The 14,428-nt window shown below is 39.9% G+C and overlaps 1 pseudogene; it reads right to left on the bottom strand.

The window, feature by feature from the left end:
- Positions 1–1,854: 1,854 nt before the first annotated feature.
- On the bottom strand, positions 1,855–11,376 carry LOC115851084 (F-box only protein 5-like; annotated as a pseudogene).
- Positions 11,377–14,428: the final 3,052 nt, after the last annotated feature.

Raw genomic sequence — 14,428 nt, 5'->3', positions numbered from 1 at the left:
AAATTTGAGAGAAGGCGTTATCAAAACTTTTTCATGTGCTGTTGATTATTAAGAGAAGGGCTTGCCTTGGCTGATCACATGCTGCAGGGGTGATATTAAAACTATTCAACAACTTGTGCAATATGCTTACCAACAACTAGAGTAATGCCCACTGTAGACAACCACTGTGGTCCACTGATGCTTCCAGACTGAAAATCAGTTCCTCATGGCTGGCCCAGTATGTTTTAGGGTGTGGTCTGGACCAAACATAGGCTCCACTCTAGGTGAGTGAGTATAAATTAAATGTTGGTTTCCTATCACTAAAATGGTGAACATCACTTAACGTCATACCTATATTAAGACAACAGTATGTCCACCTGCTTACCAGTGTCTGAAAGTGCTTGAATATGTGATAATTTCTGAGATGATGCTTATGAGGCAACATAAGAGACAGTGGCTAGCACAGAGCCTGCTTAATATCACTTAACATCACTTGTTTTCATGCAATAAACAGGAGTGTAGGCAATATGCTCCATTTTGTCAATTATTTTGTTAGTTGGATTATTTTTGCCAAAATTTTGAACATGTAACAAGTCAAATCAAGTAAAAATGAAATCTACCATGAATTTGTACCTTCCTGTTCTTAAACTAGTAAACTTGAGAGGATGTCATTCTTATTTTGTATCAGTAAAAGAAGGGGTATTTTTATATATAGTTTAGTTTATTTGGGTTAATATAGTCTATTTGGATATAGTTCATTTGGGTTAATAATATTTCAAAAATAAAACTTAAAAAATTTTGAGGAATGGGAATAAGAAGCAGTTTCTCATGGAAAGGAGGAGGGACAGAAGAAAATAACAATAGACAGCATCCATGAAACTAATGGACCTGAAAGATGGTAATTATTATGGAGAAAAAGTTTGAGTTCTCAAAAGTCAGAGTTTTGGAAAATGACATCTACAGAGTACCTGGGATTTATTCCTTTGAACCAATGATTCAACTTGTCAAATTCTCTGCTTTGAAGTCCATTAAGGTCTCTCAGAAATATTCTTATAGGTTATTACAGACTGTTTTGGAGAGTTTCTCTCCTTTAAATTTCTTTCTCTTCACTTCCAAAATATTCGGCACTTTTAAAACTCATTACACACTTGTGGTCACTGACCTATTTACTGCCCAAGCACGGATGTGCTTTGGCCGCCACAGACACTGTTCACTCTGGGGACCTTGAGGGATCCAGAGGTATGACAAAGGCCCACAGGGGCCGATGTGGTGGGGGCAGTTCAGGGAGCATGTGTGGTTTACATCATCCGACTAAGAACGTACATTTCTTGTTATAAATAGAATTATGAGACATTTCATTTGTGTTGTAAATCACAGTTTTAGATGAGCTAGTTCAGATGTCACCTTTGTGAAGGCTTATTTTTTCCTTGTTTAGGTTACTCCAATAATTTACACATACCATTTTAATGGTATTTTTTTCCATTTTACTCTATTCATATGTATCTTCTCCTCCACTGGGCTATAGTAAAAGGGCACAAGACATTTTTTAGTCATTTTTATATCTCCATATCTAGTATGGTACTTAGTATAATGGTACCTTATAACATTTTGTTGTTGTTTCTTTTGTGTGTTTTGAATAATGAACATAAGGTTTGCAATAGATAGAGCTGTTTTTCATAGGCTCTCTTGCCCACTTAAACATTAATGATTGTGACCACCTGCAGGGGTGGGATAGGGAGGGTGGGAGGGAGATGCAAGAGGGAGATTTGGGGATATATGTGTACGTATAGCTGATTCACTTTGTTTACAGCAGAAACTAACACAAAAATGTAAAGCGATTATACTCCAATAAAGATGTTAAAAAAATATAAAACATTAATGAAACTTCACATTTCTTTTTTTTATGGTAATTCTTTGTATTGCTTTATTGTACAATTGCAATGCCCCCTTATCATCTTCTGGAATCTTCTTCCAAGTTGTGCTCACTTTAGACACGCTGGAAAAGTAAATGATTATAAAGCAAACAATTAAAGCACCACAAAGAACCAAGATTATATTACAGAAACATTAACAGTGCAAAAAAGAAATTTCTATTAGCAGTGCTTCTCAAACCTGGCTATGCATTAGAATTGCCTGAGGCATGAATTTAAGATTTAAGGATGGCCCATGCCTAGTCACTTGGGTTTAACTGATCTAAAATGGGGGCCAGGGCTCTGTATTATTTTTAAAAGCTCACCATTAAGTAATTCTAAGTGGATCCAGGCTTAAGAACCACTACACTTAGTACTTCATTTTTTCACAATATCCTCAAATATCAAATAAGCCCCATTGTATATATGGCACCATCTTGGTTATTTATTAACATTAGACAAGTTTCAAAGAACTTGAGGACACACTGCTATTAGTAGAAATCAATTTAAAAAATCCATTTTGTTAACAAAAATGTGATGTCGATTATCTCTCAAGAAGCTGGCCAACAATAAAAATCAATACTTACTTACGTCTGTTTTGCATCAGCTGTATTTCATGGACCAGTGTAAAGTAACACAAAGAGTACCTCTAAAAAATTTTTCAGGGCTTCCCTGGACGCCTGCGCGTCCGGAGCCTGTGCTCCGCAACGGGAGAGGCCACAACAGTGAGAGGCCCGCGTACCGCAAAAAAAAAAAAAAAAAATTTTCAAAGAGCCGAAAATGAACCCAGTTGAGTTGGAGGCAATCTAATTCAATAGATTAGATAATCATCTTAATTCTCAGTTACCATATCCTAACAGGTTTTCTTTGGTGGAATGAGAAAGGGGAGTCAGTATAAGGTTTCTAAGAGACAGTAATAATCAGACCCATTTGTGGGTTTCTGTATTTTCATCACTGTCAAATTTACTGTCAAATTTGAAAATAGCCTAAAAAAAACAAATTATTTTATACTTTCAAGTGTGACAAAAATCATAATGCCTATAGGACCTGTACACCAGACCTAGGCTGTTGTTTTATAGTTAAGACTAAAAGATGCAGCTTACCTATGAACAATTTCAGAACCAAAAGAACAAAGATCCCAATCTAACAGAAATAGTTTTCTAATAGCATACATATGAAATTTGAAATAACTGGATTAAATGCATACTCTAAAAATTATCTTTCTTTCCTCTTAGTGACACATAGGTAGTAAAATACCAGCAACCAGACAAAAGTCATCACCTCAATTAAACAACAGTGCAAGACTACCCTACTATGTCTTTGCACAGGCTCAGCGGCCATAGCTCACGGACCCAGCCGCTCCGCGGCATGTGGGATCTTCCCGGACCGGGGCACAAACCCGTGTCCCCTGCATCGGCAGGCTGACTCTCAACCACTGCGCCACCAGGGAAGCCCCCCTACTATGTCTTTGCATGAGCTGGTGGTGCTGAGCCACCTAACAAAAATTTTCATGGGTTACACTAATGAACTCAAAACAACAATACTTACTTGATTAAGTCCATATCACTGAGCTGTGTTAAAATATTTGCTAAGGGATGTCTGAGTCCCCTTCGAAAGAGTTCCCTGAGAACATCTACACACTTTAGGCCTGTTTTCCTGCCAATTATATTCCGTAGTCTAAAATTTCCACTGGATATAAATTCCCTCAGCTTCTCCCAATCTATTTTAGGATTTTGTTTACTTTTTTTTTTTTTTTTTTTTTAACGTTGAACAAACCACTTTTTCAGAATGAAGAGCTGGCAGCAAGTTTTTCTTGGGATGTTGGTCTGCGCTTTGCGTCCATAGCGGGCAAGATTGTGGACTGTCACTGAAATTTTCCACCAGGGGAAGGCTACTGTCTTCATGCTCATTGAAGCCACTTTGTTGGGAAAATGAAGAGTAGCCACTGTCTTCATAAGGTACACTGGTCACCAGTTCTTCTATGTCATTTGAACTGTTAAGTGTCGTACATGTTGATCTTCCTTATTATGCCAGGGTTTGCTTTCAGTTTCAAGTTCTACAATGCTGAGGCACATAGTCGGTGACCGAAAACCTGGTAAACTTTCATAGTCTTTCTGTTTTTTTTTCTAGATTAGCAACTTTATCTTTCTGTTTCTTATCTCTTTTTTTTTTAATTGGAGTATAATTGCTTTACAATGGTGTGTTAGTTTCTGCTTTATAACAAAGTGAATGAGTTATACGTATACATATGTTCCCATATCTCCTCCCTCTTGAGTCTCCCTCTCTCCCACCCTCGCTATCACACCCCTCCAGGAGGTCACAAGCCACCGAGCTGATCTCCCTGTGCTATGCGGCTGCTTCCCACTAGCTATCTACCTTACGTTTGCTAGTGTATATATGTCCATTCCTCTCTCTCGCTTTGTCACAGCTTACACTTCACCCTCCCCATATCCTCAAGTCCATTCTATAGTAGGTCTGTGTCTTTATTCCTGTCTCACCCCTAGGTTCTTCATGATATATTTTTTTTCTTAAATTCTGTATATATGTGTTAGCATACGGTATTTGTCTTTCTCTTTCGGACTTACTTCACTCTCTATGACAGACTCTAGGTCTATGCACCTCATTACATATAGCTCAATTTCGTTTCTTTTTATGGCTGAGAAATATGCCATTGTATATATGTGGCACATCTTCTTTATCCATTCATCCGATGATGGACACTTAGGTTGTTTCCATCACCTGGCTATTGCAAATAGAGCTGCAATGAGCATTTTGGTACATGACTCTTTTTGAATTATGGTTTTCTTAGGGTATATGCCCAGTAGTGGGATTGCTGGGTCATATGGTAGTTCTATTTGTAGTTTTTTAAGGAACCTCCATACTGTTCTCCACAGTGGCTTTATCAATTTACATTCCCACCAACAGTGCAAGAGGGTTCCCTTTTCTCCACACCCTCTCCAGCATTTATTGTTTCTAGATTTTTTGATGATGACCATTCTGACTGGTGTGAGATGATATCTCATTGTAGTTTTGATTTGCATTTCTCTAATGATTAATGATGTTGAGCATTCTTTCATGTGTTTGTTGGCAGTCTGTATGACTTCTTTGGAGATTGCCTCTTTAGGTCTTCTGTCCATTTTTCCATTGCGTTGTTTGTTGTTTTGTTATTGAGCTGCATGAGCTGCTTATAAATTTTGGAGATTAATCCTTTGTCAGTTGCTTCATTTGCAAATATTTTCTCCCATTCTGAGGGTTGTCTTTTGGTCTTGTTTTTGGTTTCCTTTGCTGTGCAAAAGCTTTGAAGTTTCATTAGGTCCCATTTGTTTACTTTTGTTTTTATTTCCATTTTTCTAGGAGGTGGGTCAAAAAGGATCTTGCTGTGATTTATGTCATAGAGTGTTCTGCCTATGTTTTCCTCTAAGAGTTTGATAGGTTCTGGCCTTACATTTAGGTCTTTAATCCATTTTGAGCTTATTTTTGTGTATGGTGTTAGGGAGTGATCTAATCTCATACTTTTACATGTACCTGTCCAGTTTTCCCAGCACCACTTATTGAATAGGCTGTCCTTTCTCCACTGTACATTCCTGACTCCTTTATCAAAGATAAGGTGACCGTATGTGTGTGGGTTTATCTCTGGGCTTTCTATCCTGTTCCATTGATCTATATTTCTGTTTTTGTGCCAGCACCATACTATCTTGATTACTGTAGCTTTGTAGTATAGTCTGAAGTCCGGGAGCCTGATTCCTCCAGCTCCATTTTTCTTTCTCAAGATTGCTTTGGCTATTCAGGGTCTTTTGTGTTTTCATACAAATTGTGAAATTTTTTGTTCTAGTTCTGTGAAAAATGCCAGTGGTAGTTTGATAGGGATTGTATTGCATCTGTAGATTGCTTTGGGTAGTAGAGTCCATCTATTTGTATCATCTTTAATTTGTTTCATCAGTGTCTTATACTTTTCTGCATACAGGTCTTTTGTCTCCCTACATAGGTTTATTCCTAGGTATTTTATTCTTTTTGTTGCAATGGTAAATGGGAGTGTTTTCTTGATTTCACTTTCAGATTTTTCATCATTACTGTATAGGAATGCAAGAGATTTCTGTGCATTAATTTTGTATTCTGCTACTTTACCAAATTCATTGTTTAGCTCTAGTAGTTTTCTGGTAGCATCTTTAGGATTCTCTATGTATAGTATCATGTCATCTGCAAACAGTGACAGCTTTACTTCTTCTTTTTCGATTTGGATTCCTTTTATTTCCTTTTCTTCTTTGATTGCTGTGGCTAAATCTTCCAAAACTATGTTGAATAAGAGTGGTGAGAGTGGGCAACCTTGTCTTGTTCTTGATCTTAGTGGAAATGCTTTCAGTTTTTCACCATTGAGGACGATGTTGGCTGTGGGTTTGTCATATATGGCCTTTATTATGTTGAGGAAAGTTCCCTCTATGCCTACTTTCTGCAGGGCTTTTATGATAAATTGGTGTTGAATTTTGTCGAAAGCTTTCTCTGCATCTATTGAGATGATCACATGGTTTTTCTCCTTCAATTTGTTAATATGGTTTATCACATTAATTGATTTGTGTATACTGAAGAATCCTTGCATTCCTGGAATAAATCCCACTTGATCATGGTGTATGATCCTTGTAATGTGCTGTTTGCTAGTATTTTGTTGAGGACTTTTGCATCTATGTTCATCAGTGATATTGGCCTGTAGTTTCCTTTCTTTGTGACATCCTTGTCTGGGTTTGGCATCAGGGTGATGGTGGCCTCGTAGAATGAGTTTGGGAGTGTTCCTCCCTCTGCTATATTTTGGAAGAGTTTGAGAAGGATAAGTGTTAGCTCTTCTCTAAATGTTTGATAGAATTCGCCTGTGAAGCCATCTGCTCCTGGGCTTTTGTTTGTTGGAAGATTTTTAATCATAGTTTCAATTTCAGTGCTTGTGAATGGTCTGTTCATATTTTCTATTTCTTCCTGATTCAGTCTTGGCAGGTTGTGCATTTCTAAGAATTTGTCCATTTCTTCCAGGTTGTCTATTTTATTGGCATAGAGTTGCTTGTAGTAATCTCTCATGATCTTTTGTATTTCTGCAGTGTCAGTTTTTACTTCTCCTTTTTCATTTCTAATTCTATTGACCTGAGTCTTCTTCCTTTTTTTCTTGATGAGTCTGGCTAATGCTTTATCAATTTTGTTTATCTTCTCAAAGAACCAGCTTTTAGTTTTATTGATCTTTGCTATCGTTTCCTTCATTTCTTTTTCATTTTTTTCTGATCTGATTTTTATGATTTCTTTCCTTCTGCTAACTTGGGGGTTCTGTTGTTCTTCTTTCTCTAATTGCTTTAGGTGCAAGGTTAGGTTGTTTATTCGAGATGTTTCCTGTTTCTTAAGGTAGGATTGTATTGCTATAAACTTCCCTCTTAGAACTGCTTTTGCTGCATCCCATAGATTTTGGGTCGTCATGTCTCCATTTTCATTTGTTTCTAGGTATTTTTCGTTTCCTCTTTGATTTCTTCAGTGATCACTTCGTTATTAAGCAGTGTATTGTTTAGCCTCTATGTGTTTGTATTTTTTACAGATCTTTTCCTGTAATTGATATCTAGTCTCATAGCATTGTGGTCGGAAAAGATACTTGATACAATTTCATTAAATTTACCAAGGCTTGATTTGTGACCAAGATATGATCTATCCTGGAGAATGTTCCATGAGCACTTGAGAAAAATGTGTATTCTGGTGTTTTTGGATGGAATGTCCTATAAATATCAATTAAGTCCATTTTCTTTAATGTATCATGTAAAGCTTGTGTTTCCTTATTTATTTTCATTTTGGATGATCTGTCCATTGGTGAAAGTGAGGTGTTAAAGTCCCCTACTATGAATGTGTTACTTTCGATTTCCCCTTTTATGGCTGTTAGTATTTGCCTTATGTATTGTGGTGCTCCTATGTTGGGTGCATAAATATTTACAATTGTTATATCTTCTTCTTGGATCGATTCCTTGATCATTATGTAGTGTCCTTCTTTGTCTTTTGTAATAGTCTTTATTTTAAAGTCTATTTTGTCTGATATAAGAATTGCTACTCCAGCTCTCTTTTGGTTTCCATTTGCATGAAATATCTTTTTCCATCCTCTTACTTTCAGTCTGTATGTGTTTCTACGTCTGAAGTGGGTCTCTTGTAGACAGCAAATATATGGGTCCTGTTCATGTATCCATTCAGCCAATCTGTGTCTTTTGGTGGGAGCATTTAGTCCATTTATATTTAAGGTAATTACCGATATGCATGTTCCTGTTCCCGTTTTCTTAATTGTTTTGGGTTCGTTATTGTAGGTCTTTTCCTTCTCTTGTGTTTGTTGCCTAGAGAAGTTCCTTTAGCATTTGTTGTAAAGCTGGTTTGGTGGTGCTGAACTCTCTCAGCTTTTTCTTGTCTGTAAAGGTTTTAATTTCTCCATCAAATCTTAATGAAATCCTTGCTGGGTAGAGTAATTTTTGTTGCAGATTTTTCTCCTTCACCAGTTTAAATATGTGCTGCCAGTCCCTTCTGGCCTGCAGAGTTTCTGCTGAAAGATCAGCTGTTAACCTTATGGGGATGCCCTTGTGTGTTATTTGTTGTTTTTCCCTTGCTGCTTTTAATATGTTTTCTTTTTATTTAATTTTTGACAGTTCGATTAATATGTGTCTTGGCGTATTTCTCCTTGGATTTTTCCTGTATGGGACTCTCTGTGCTTCCTGTACTTGATTAACTATTTCCTTTCCCATATTAGGGAAGTTTTCAACTATAATCTCTTCAAATATTTTCTCAGTCCCTTTCATTTTCTCTTCTTCTTCTGGAACCCCTATAATTCGAATGTTGGTGCGTTTAATGTTGTCCCAGAGGTCTCTGAGACTGGCCTCAGTTCTTTTCATTGTTTTATCTTTATTCTGCTCTGCAGTAGTTATTTCCACTACTTTATCTTCCAGGTCACTTACCCGTTCTTCTGCCTCAGTTATTCTGCTATTGATCCCATCTGGAGTATTTTTAATTTCATTTATTGTGTTGTTCATCATTGTTTGTTTCATCTTTAGGTCTTCTAGGTCCTTGTTAAGTGTTTCTTGCATTTTGTCTATTGTATTTCCAACATTTTGGATCATGTTTACTATTATTATTCTGAATTCTTTTTCAGGTAGACTGCCTATTTCCTCTTCATTTGTTAGGTTTGGTGAGTTTTTATCTTGCTCTTTCATCTGCTGTGTGTTCTTCTGTCTTCTCATTTTGCTTATCTTACTGTGTTTGGGGTCTCCTTTTTGCAGGCTGCAGGTTCGTAGTTCCCGTTGTTTTTGGTGTCTGTCCTCAGTGGTGAAGGTTGGTTCAGTGGGTTGTGTAGGCTTCCTGGTGGAGGGGACTAGTGCCTGTGTCCTGGTGGATGAGGCTGGATCTTGTCTTTCTGGTGGGCAGGTCCACGTCTGGTGGTGTGTTTTGGGGTGTCTGTGGGCTTATGATTTTAGGCAGCCTCTCTGCTAATGGGTGGGTTTGTGTTCCTGTCTTGCTAGTTGTTTCGCATAGGGTGTCCAGCACTGTAGCTTGCTGGTCGTTGAGTGAAGCTGGGTATTGGTGTTGAGATGGAGATATTCGCCGTTTGATATTATGTGGAGCTGGGAGGTCTCTTGTGGACCAGTGTCCTTAAGTTGGCTGTCCCACGTCAGAGGCACAGCACTGACTCCTGCATGCAGCACCAAGAGCCTTTCATTCACACGGCTCAGAATAAAAGGGAGAAAAAGTAGAAAGAAAGAATTAGTAGAAGAAAGAAAGAAAGAAGAAAGAAAGAAAGAAGGGAGGGAGGGAAGGAGGAAGGCAGGAAGGAAGGAGGGAAGGAAGGAAAAAAGCAAGAAAGAAGATAAAGTAAAATAAAATAAAGTAAGATAAAATATAATAAAGTTATTAAAATAAAAAAATTATTAAGAAAAAAAAGAAAAAAATTAAAAAAACAAAAAAAAAAAAACAAAAAAACGGACGGATAGAGCCCTAAGACAAATGGTGGAAGCCAAGCTATACAGAGAAAATCTCACACAGAAGCATACACATACACACTCACAAAAACAGGAAAAGGGGAAAAAATCATATATCTTGCTCTCAAAGTCCACCTCCTCAATTTGGGATGATCTGTTGTCTATTCATGTATTCCACAGTTGCAGGGTACATCAAGTTGATTGTGGAGCTTTAATCCGCTGCTTCTGAGTCGGCTGGGAGAAATTTCCCTTTCTCTTCTTTGTTCTCACAGCTCCCAGGGGCTCAGCTTTGGATTTGGCCCCGCCTCTGCGTGTAGGTCACTGGAGGGTGTCTGTTCTTCGCTCAGACAGGACGGGGTTAAAGGAGCCGCTGATTCGGGGGCTCTGGCTCCCTCAGGCCAGGGGGAGGGAGGAGCACGGAGTGCGGGGAGAGCCTGCGGCGGCAGAGGCCAGCGTGACGTTACACCAGCCTGAGGCGCGCCATGCGTTCTCCCAGGGGAGTTGTCCCTTCATCCCGGGACTCTGGCAGTGGTGGGCTGCACAGGCTCCCCGGAAGAGGGTGTGGATAGTGCCCTGTGCTCGCACACAGGCTTCTTGGTGGCGGCAGCAGCAGCCTTAGCGTCTCATGCCCGTCTCTGGGATCCGCGGTTTTAGCCGCGGCTCGCGCCCGTTTCTGGAGCTCCTTTAAGCAGCGCTCTTAATCCTCTCTCCTCGCGCACCAGGAAACAAAGAGGCAGGAAAAAGTCTCTTGCCTCTTCGGCAGGTCCAGACTTTTCCCCGGACTCCCTCCCGGCTAGCTGTGACGCACTAACCTCCTGCAGGCTGTGTTCACGCCGCCAATCACAGTCCTCTGCCGGCGCTCTGACCGAAGCCTCAGCCCCGCCCGCCCTGGCGGGTGAGCAGACAAGCCTCTCGGGCTGGTGAGTTCCGGTCGGCCCCCGATCCTCTGTGCGGGAATCTCTCCGCTTTGCCCTCCGCACCCCTTTTGCTGTGCTTTCTTCTGCGGCTCCAAAGCTTTCCCCCTCCGCCACCCGCAGTCTCCACGCGCGAAGGGGCTTCCTAGTGTGTGGTAAGTTTTCCTTTTTCACAGCTCCCTCCCACTGGTGCAGGTCCTGTCCCTATTCTTTGTCTCTGTTTTTTCTTTTTTCTTTTGCCCTACCCAGGTACGTGGGGAGTTTCTTGCCTTTTGGGAGGTCTGAGGTCTTCTGCCAGCGTTCAGTAGGTGTTCTGTAGGAGTTGTTCCACGTGTAGATGTATTTCTGGTGTATCTGTGGGGAGGAAGGTGATCTCCGCGTCTTAATCTTCCGCCATCTTCCCGGAAGACCCTTTCATAGTCTTTAATGCAGTCTTTTTAAGAACCTTCCAAATATGAAGTAGTGTAGGAACCTTGTCTTCTGTCATCAGGCTTTACCGGTTTAATTCCAGAATGAACGTGGTAATAGTTAAAATCCCACTTCATTTTGACGCAGAAAGTGAGACTTCCTTCTTTACAACCGTCTGAGGGGCGAGGGCGCCGTGGCTGCAGTGGCAGGAACCGGAGGGCGCCGTGGGGAGCAGCTGCAGGGGCGCTGGCTCACGCCAGGGCAAGTGGGGTTCGCCTCAGGTGAGGGAGCTGCACCCGCGGCAGAGAAGCAGGCCGTCCACTTCTCAGAGCTCTCAAGACTTCACATTTCTGATTATGATTGTTAGTTGGGTAATCAAAATATAACCATGTCATGTTCTAAGGTCAGTTCTTCCTATTTTTAATTGTATGCTTTCCTTAATTTGTGCTCATTTCTAAGTTTTTGAGCTGTGTTTTTATGTTTATTCTTTTAAAATTTGCATTGTGTTTTCTTTTTATTAAGACTATAACCCCAATAACTCTTGTTTATTCCCCCAGATACAGAAATATGTGATGGTTATGTTCTAGTTTGTTGAAATTTTTAGTTACTTAAAATTAGATTCTGGTGAAACTATTAATTGACATGGGGTAGAACTAGCATGTTGGAAACTGGGGTGTCTAATGCCTGCGTTGAGTACAAACCTTGATTTTTTTAAGCATAGAAGCAGCCTAGGGATGTGCCTCAGACACAGGAAGACTTTGGGCTTTATCACCCGGTTACACTCACAATAGGGAGGGTGTTGGTGCCCCAGGGTGAGTACTAAGTCAGTGAGCTGTGAGCTATAATTGCAGAGTGCCCTCTTTTCCTCATCTTTTTTTTTTTTTTTTTCTGCTGTATGCAGGCCTCTCACTATTGTGGCCTCTCCCGTTGCGGAGCACAGGCTCTGGACGTGCAGGCTCAGCAGCCATGGCGCACGGGCCCAGCCGCTCCGCGGCACGTGGGATCTTCCCGGACCGCGGCATGAACCCGCGTCCCCTGCATCGGCAGGCGGACTCTCTACCACTGCACCACCAGGGAAGGCCTCCTCATCTTTTATGGAGAGTCTTCCAAACACATATGGTGCTTGTTCTTTGCAGGGAGATATGCTCCCATTGTCTGTTGGCATGTGTTGTGAGCTAATTTAGGTTCACTGAACATACCTGAAAATCTCCATAGCTAAGCCCCTGATTTCTGTGTATGAGACTTTTTATTTTGTGAAATGGATACAGTAAGCAGGAAGAATAAAATACTGCTCAGGTAAGATTTCTACTCAGAAGCTTTTTCAAAGGAGGCTATGAATTATAATGCAAAAGGACATTGCACTCACTGCATGGTGATCTGGTTCTGAAAGCAAAGCCTTTCTTTGGTAGCTAGAGGACAAGTAATTCTAAAGATCAAAAAACTTGTTATCATACTAAGAAACCTAAATCTGTGCCTGTGTATGTATTATTTTCCAAAATGTTCAGTTATGTATTACTCTCTGTCACCTCAGCGTTCAAAAACTAAAATGAACCATGGGATGGGGGGACAGTAATATCACTACAGCCCATCCTGGGCAGCCAGGTGGATTGTTTTTAGGCCACCTCAACTTATCCTTCATTGTCGTTCTAGCTCCTTTGAAGTAACTCTGAGGTTTCTCTTTCTCTCTCCAGTGCCTGGAGCTTCTGGCAATATGACAAGGTAAACAATTGACTACAGCAGAAGTAGCAAACTGAGGCCTATGGGCCAAGTCTAGCTCTGGCCTGCTTTTGTACTGCCTGTGAGCTGAGCATGGTTTTCACACTTTGAAAAACAAAAAAATAAGAATCTGTGACAGAGACTGTAGGTGGCCTGAACCTATGCCTAAAATACATACTGTCTGGCCTTTGACAGGAATGTTTGCCAACCATTGCCAGCCATCTGAATTTTATTCTGCAGTGGCCTTGACATCCCTGCCTTCTTTCACAGACTCTTCTGACCTCCTGTTACTACTTCTTGTGCACATCTTGACCTTTAGTGCACTATCAAACATCCTTCAGTTTCTATTGCTACAGGCTGCATCCTCCCTCTCACCGATGCCTCTGTGTCTTTGTACATGCTCTTCCTGCTTTCTGGAATGTTCTCCACTCTACCCTGCATCTTTTGTGATCTGTATCTGTTGTGCAATTTATCTATTTTATCTTCACTTCTCTGAATAGAACAATGTACACAATGCTGATAACGAATGAATATTATCTAATAATTAAACCTTATCAAATAAATAATGTTTAGCCAGAGAGAAAATTATAGATACTGGACAGAAAGCCAGTGACAAATTTGTGTTCCTGTTGTCATTGGTCATGTTGCTGTTGATGACAGCTCTCTTCTCACGCTGCCTTGGTTATTTACTATCAGCATAAATAATGGCAGTGTTTTTTTTTTAATCTTTCTTTTCTCATTTGTGTTTTATTCATATATTTTTTCAAAGCACAGAAAAAAGATAAAGTCCAGGGTCTTGAAAATTAGTGGGCTTGTACACTAAGCAATGGTAAGGAAGGAAGATAACATTTCAGGAGAGAAAAAGCAATAGTAACAGCAAGTGATTTTGCAAGGGGATATATGTATCAGATAGTGTTTTTGTTATGGAAAAGAATTAAGATCACTAGCCACAGTTGGCCATTTTAAAGCCCTGGGTGTTGCTATGGCTACACTGAGGAACCTGTTATGGTCACCCTTAGAGTATACACAATGATAAAGGGAATTTAGTGCTTTTAGATACAAATATGAATGATAAAAAGTTTGTTTTTCTAATCAAAAGAAGGAAGTGAAAATGGATTTGTTTGTCTCTACCAGCTATGGGAATTAGAGGTTGGAAAAACTAAGATAATTGACATATGTGTTAGGTTACAAAAAAGATGTGGTAATTTAGAACTAATCCCGAAAAAATGATATAACATTCTGTTGTGAAATCTTTATAAGAGGGGCAAAAGGTAGTAGGGAATAAAGTAAACCTAGTACCATAGGTAAACAATACCCAAATTCTTAAATGACAGTTTAGAAATAATAAAATACAAAAGTGAGTAACCTGTTTGTTCCTAAGCTTAAATCTTATGTTTGGAACATTCTTATAATTTTAAGCTGTTCAAAAAGCAGTTCTTGTTCATTGCCTGCTTTCCCCTGACCTTTAAGGAACCTGTGATTAAACTCCACCTCCATATATTCCCATTTTAGAGCTATCCAGCAGAGCTGTTCT

Source organism: Globicephala melas, chromosome 7 (assembly GCF_963455315.2).
Source record: "Globicephala melas chromosome 7, mGloMel1.2, whole genome shotgun sequence".
In the NCBI taxonomy this organism is placed as follows: Eukaryota; Metazoa; Chordata; class Mammalia; order Artiodactyla; family Delphinidae; genus Globicephala; species Globicephala melas.
This window is presented reverse-complemented; position numbering and strand designations above follow the sequence as displayed.